This window comes from Phodopus roborovskii, unplaced genomic scaffold, assembly GCF_943737965.1.
Source record: "Phodopus roborovskii unplaced genomic scaffold, PHOROB, whole genome shotgun sequence".
NCBI classification, from domain to species: Eukaryota; Metazoa; Chordata; class Mammalia; order Rodentia; family Cricetidae; genus Phodopus; species Phodopus roborovskii.
In genome coordinates this window covers 28148978-28155730 of record NW_026126540.1, presented here as the reverse complement: position 1 = coordinate 28155730, position 6753 = coordinate 28148978, and positions in this window count along the sequence as shown.

Here is a 6753-nt window from a genome sequence, read left to right as displayed (position 1 = left end):
CTTTGCCTCTCCAGCATGAGGACTGCAGACACAGGCCACCACGTCCAGCCTTTTACAGGGTTTATGGGGATCCAAATTCCCGTCCTCCAGCTTGCACAGTAAGCATTGTAATGAAGCAATCTGTCTTCCCGGCCCCCAGAAATGTCATTAGGACATTCTCACACATGTGTTCTGGCTGTGCCCACCTCCACAAAGCACACTTTCACTCAAATATCTGGTGAGTCTTTCAGGTTCTGGGTGTTGAGGATAAACCTGTGAATAAGAGGAACTAGTTGGTGGCGCATGCCTTTAATCCCAGCACTCAGGAGGCAGAGATAGACGGATCTCTGTGAGTTGGAGGCCAGCCTTATCTACAGAGCTCGTTCCAGGACAGGCTCCAAAGCAATACAGAGAAACCCTGTCTCAACACCCCATCCCCCCAAAAAAGAGGAACTAAACCCTGCCTTTCAAACTTGGGAAAATATTTTTTTCATAATTATACTTTTAAAACAAAATGTGGTGTATGGCCTGCTGTGGAAGAACTGAGAGATACAGGGTGACACAATGAAGGTCTTTGGAAAGAAGGGATGGGCTGGGGAGAAATAAGACTAGCTCCCTGGAGAAACGACTTTCCAAGAGTGCAGAGCTAGTGGGAGTCAGGTGAAGCAGGACAGGGCAAGGCAGGCTTCAAACAACTAAAAAGAGGAAGGAGGGGGGAGAGGGAGGGGAGGGAGGGAGGGAGGGAGGGAGGGAGGGAGGGAGGGAGGGAGGGAGGGGGGACAGAGGGGGACGGAGGGAAGAAAGGAAGGCCAGGCCTCGGAGCTAGCTAATGTGTTGGTAATGCAATAGAAAAGATGGATGCACCCCTGGCTTGTGCAAACTAACTAAATGCAGTGGGCACACAAAAAAATTTCATGAAAAGGGGCCTTGGGAAGTAGGGGTTCGGGAGAAGAGGACAGGGGGGTAACCTGGAGATATGATCAAAATATGTGGCATATACATGTGAAACTGTGAAGTCATCAATGTGGGGAAGAAGGGAGCTGGCTGTAGGTGATCCAGAAGTTTCTAGTCAAAGTAAGGATGCCCAAGAAAAGACTCCAGTGGCAGGTTAAGGGCTGCCCCTCCCAAGGCCACCTCTGTCTCCTCCCATCCGGCCCCTCCTGATGAGCCACTACAGGAAGACGGCTGGGAACCAGAGGAGAGGAACTGTGAACAGCAGTTGTGCCCTTGTTGCTGGGGGGGGGGGGGGAGGACACTGCTAGTGCTCCAGGCCTCCCAGCGCAGCCCTGTGCTTTCAAGGCAGACGGGTGGGGCCAGCCCAGCAAGGGCTCACGAGAAGCCAAGGGCCAGGATGGCTGCTGCCAGCTCCTTCAGTTGTCTTCAGGGCAAGCTCTGTGTTCCCCTCATCCCTTTGCTCCAGAAGGACAGGGGACAGGAAGAGGTGACTATAGAAGACATGGAGGAGGAGAAAGAAAAGCAGGCAACATCAGGCTGCAGGCTCCCTAGATGCTTGCTGTGGCAATTCGAGATGCCATTTGACCTTGGTTCCCACAGGGGCAGGCAGCAGAGCTGGCAGGAAAATCTCCACTACCTGTGGCTCTTTCATGCTCTCCTCTCTCTCTCTCTCTCATGCTCGCTCTCTCTCTCTCCTGTAAAGCTGAGCGAAAATGTCTGTGGTCAAAGAAACCCAAGAAAAGGCCCCATCAGGCACCAAGAGGAGAGAAAAGCGAAGCCGTGTGCACCAGGGGCCATCTCCCACACCTTGCGAGAGAATAGCTGCTCTCCCACATCAAAAGGCACAACCCGGAAAAGGGCCCTTTGGGGAGGAAGGGGCTAAGTGCAGACGCCAGCAGCCAGGACTCCTCACTTGCAGACATCTGCTTCCAATCTGTTCGACTTTGACTTGGTAACTCTGCTCTTTCTGCTCAGTCTGTACGCATCATTTCAGTTTCCCCGCACACGCGGCCTCCTCTCAAGACCCTGGTCAGTTCTCAACACCACCGGGCTGAGAACCTTGAAGGGACCACATTCCTTCACGTAAGCACTGGGCAGCCTCCTCCAAATGCTTCGGATTCAGAATGTGCCTTTACAACCAGAATAAAGGGTGCTGGGTTCTGTGCGCTCATCAGAAGAGGTGGCTGTGTTTGGAGTCGACAGATGAATGTTCCTTTTTAAGGCATCCAACTCAGCTGTCTCCCATCCTGGGGTGACCACCACAGGATCCCTCCTTCTCCTCCTCTGCAGGCCAAAGATGGAAAGTGAAATCCCTCCCTCCTAGAGGAGACTGTCCTGGGGGATGTTTTCCCATCTCACTGGAGACCCAAATGCCCGACATGCTGAAGAGACGTGGGTTTACTCTTTCTTGGCACAATCTCAAGCTGCGTCTTGTTGGGATGGCTGTTCAGTTTCTAAACACTAGACTGAGAACAGCGAGACCTGTACCCGAGGCTCGAAGGGACTCAGGTACACAAGGTCATCATTTCTACCCACAGCTGTGGTTGAATCAGGGTTAGCACCAGTCCACAGCAACAGCAATTCTGAAATGGCATCATGCCTCGGGGAGATGTTAGTGCTTCCAGCTCTGTTCGGTTCCTGCCACACCTGCATTACAGTGATCCAACCACTGAGGGACTAATGCTGGTCCAACCAAAGGCACAAGCCTCTTTCCCTTAGTGTTATAGGAAGACAATTCACTTTGGTTCTAAGGGGCCCTGATCCATTCCACTCCTGATTTTGTCTAGTCTGCATCCCAGTTTTATGTGGCTCCTACATCAGGCAGGGCCGGTCACTTTAGCACATCTGTGCCACCCCTGCCTGAGGAGATGTCTGGACCCTGAGCTTAGGCCTAACTAGGAGGACATCGTGCTTCAGGATGTTTCCTGTTTTGGCAGCCTCCTCCCCCCAGTCTACTTCTTGGTGAGGAAATCTGAGGGCCAGGCCTTGACGGTGGGTGTGTAGGTAATTAGTGGAAGACTTGCTGATTTCTAGAATATCTCAAAGTGCCTCTACTCCCAATTATCAAAACACTGGAGATGAAGGGAAGCTGTGACCCCTGTCTGAACCAATATGCAAAAGCCAATTATTGGCAACAACGTTACTGGTATGGGGGAAATAATAAATTCCCTGTGCGGGTAGATAGGAAAGAACCAAGGCCCTGTGCAGACAGACAGATAGCAAAGGCTTAGAATATCTGTCATCACTTTTTGATAATGTTACTCTCACCTTTAGACTCCACTTTCTTCCAAAGCAATTGGAGTCTTCCTATCAAGAAAGAATAATCTTCCTAGCTCCAGAAGCTCTAAGCATTGTGCAAATTAGGAAGGCAAGAAATTGGACACAGGAGCATTAGGATGCTCCTCTGCCAGGGATCAGAGTAGAGAGGATTCAAGTGACTAGGCTTTTTTCCCTGTACAGAAAAGAAATAACTAACAGGACCAGAAGGTGGCTGCTACACCCAGGCAGGCAGGGCTTCTCAGCTCACCATCCTCACCACAGTCCAACACTCTTCACTGACTGCTCCATACAGGCCAGCTGGAAGCCAGAGCTGGAAGCTGTGCCTGAAGAGGTCAGGGCCACTGAGACCCAAACAGCCAGCCGGTCCAGCTTAGTTGGCAAAGGCTAAAAGGAAGTCTTGCTTTGGCCTCAGGTTGTGTGTTGGGGTTGGAAGCTGCAGGGCTTTCCACACACAGCTGTGTGGAGGAAGGTAGGACACTATTTTTATTGCTTCCTCCATGAGAAGGGCTTGTGGGAAGACCTGCCTGTCCTGTCAGACTGCTCCATGCAAAACTCCATCCGAAGCCTCCGTTCGAAGGTAATGTTCCATGTAGGTGGAAATGTCCTACTAAGAAATGCCACTCATAAGCCAACCCAGACAGGCGGGGGTGGGGGCTGGGGGTGGGTATAATGCCATTAAACATCAGCTTCATGATCTCTTGAAAGGATTTGGGAATCTCAGCTTCAGTGGGAACCCGACAAGAAAACTGTGCTCCAGAGATATGAACATGGGATTCCCAGAAACATGTTATGCTCAAAACACAGGAGTCCGATGTGGTAGACACACTTTTGATCCTAGCACTTGGGAGGCAAAGGCAGGTTGATCAGTTCAAGGCCAGCCTGGTCTACAGGGCAGAAGCCAGGTCACATAAGGGCTCAGAGATGGGTGTTGGCTCTTGCCTTGGATCCGAGTTTGATCTCTGGTATGGTTTGAATAGGAATGGCCTCCATAGACTCATGAGTTTGAATGCTTGGCCCATAGGGAGTGCTTTGTTGGAGCCGACGTGGCTTTGTTGAAGGAAGCATGTCACTAGGGGGTGAGTTTTGAGGCCAGAAGCTCAAGCCCAGGTTCAGTGGCACACTATCTCTACCTGCCAATCCAGACGTAGGACTCTCAGCTCCCTCTCCAGCACCGTGTCTGCCTGCGTGCCGCCATGCTTCCCTCCGTAATGATAAAAACAGACTATAAGCCAGCCCCACTAAATGTTTTCCTTTTATAAGAGTTGCAGAGGTCACGGTGTCTCTTCACCTATCTAAGACACCAGAGAACCATTGGTAAGGTAGTACACACTTGTAACCCCAGAGCTGGGAAGGTGGAGACAGGCAGAATCCTTAGAGTTCAGCCAGCCAGCCTGCTCCAGGCCAGAGAAAGGCCCCGTCTCAAAAAAAAAAAAAAAAAAAAAAAAAAAAATCACTGAGGGTTGACCACATCTCCACATGCACACACCCATCCATAGGCACCTGCACAGACGCATGCACTTAAATGCCAAAACAACCTGGGTTTTGTCATATGTGTGTGTGTGTGTGTAATTAGTAGTAATTAGTAATATGTATTATTAATATTTATTCTGAATATGTTATATACATTTTATAACATATATGTATATTATATATTTTGTGTTATGTAAATTTTGAGACAAGATTTCTCTACATAGTCCTGGCTGTCCTGGAACTCACTTGGCCTTGAACTCACAGACCCACCTGCCTCTGGCTCCTGAGTGCTAGGATCAAAGGCGTGCACCGCCACTTGTGATCTTATGTTGGTTTTGTTTGGAATTTGTTGTTTTGTGGTGCTGAGGTTCAAACCTAGGCCCATGCTCTACCACTGGCATTTGTTGCAGGAAAATCCTTCTTCCAAGGAAGGAACATAAATAGCAAACCCAAGAGAAATAAGGTCAGGAATCATAGCATCTGTTCCTCGTCCCTGAGAGTTATCAAGCTGTCTTCATCCATGTGAGAGACAGACCAATCAAAATTATATAAATCCAATGACCATCAGGTGCCACTAACAGTAATAAATCATGCCAGTGAAACCCCAGTGCCGGGCTGGAGAGCTGTATCCACGGTGAAGAGCATGGCTGCTCTTCCAGAAGACCAGGGTTCAGTTCCCAGCACCCACATGGCAGCTCGCAACATCTGTAATTCCAGTTCCAGGGGATCTGTTGCCCTCTTCTGATCTCCACGAATATCAGCCATGCATGTGATACACATACACACATACATACATACATACATACATACACACATACATACACATACACACATACACACACACATACATACATACACACACATACATACATACATACACACATATACATATATACATACACACATACATACACACACATACACACATACATACACACACATACATACACACACATACACACATACACACACATACATACATACATACATACACACACATACATACACACACACATACATACATACACACACACATACATACATACACACACACATACATACACATACACACATACACACACATACATACATACACACACATACATACATACATACACACATACATATATACATACACACATACATACATATACACACACATACATATGTGCATGGAAAGTAGTCATATACATAGCATTAAAATAAGGGATTCAGTGACCATCGCAATGCTCATGGTCACTCAAAAACTGGGTCTCAATCCCAGCTGTCCCTCAGAATCACCTGCACAGAGTCATAAAACATACTCTTAGTCCCCACCTCTCATGTTTTGGCACAGATTTTAGGCATATATAAAAGAAATATCCCTTGACATCACCCCCACATTACTTGACTCCTGTCCCCTCGGGGTCACAGAAGAATGTCATGGCTGGATGAACTATTAACAGTCACCCAGAGCTCGCCTTTATTCCCTCAAGAACCCCTGGTTACAGTGTGGTTGGGGGAGGCCTTTGGTCACCCTGAGCCGTCCTCAAGACCCAGTTCTGTCTATCGTGAGTGCCTGATCACAGCGCCTGGGACAGGAGTATACGCAACCTACGGGCCATGCCTGTTATCTCCCCCCACTTGATAGTTCCGAGCAGTTCTGTGCCAGGCAGACCCAGAATCGAGCAGATGAAAACAACTTTTAACCTGTGAATTCTGAGAGAACTCTGATGCTGGCCCCAAACCTAACAACCTTAAAAGTCAGCCAGACATCTTTAATCCCAGCACTCAGGAAGCAGAGGCAGGCAGAACTCTGAGCTGGAGGCCATCTGTTCTGTTCTATATAGGGCATCCCACACCACTCAGGGATACATCCTCAGAAACTAGAGAGGAGGGGAGCTAATGGATCTCCTCCTCCCTCACCCAGCTGCACTCAAGTCTGCCTGAGAAATCAGCCAGCATGCTCAGCAGGGGAGGTCTGTTCAGAACTAGGAACATGACTCCTTCCGTTTTCCACTGAACATCAAAAGGACGTATTATCCCTCATCCAACTCATGCTTATTCCATGTTCACCCATACTAACATATA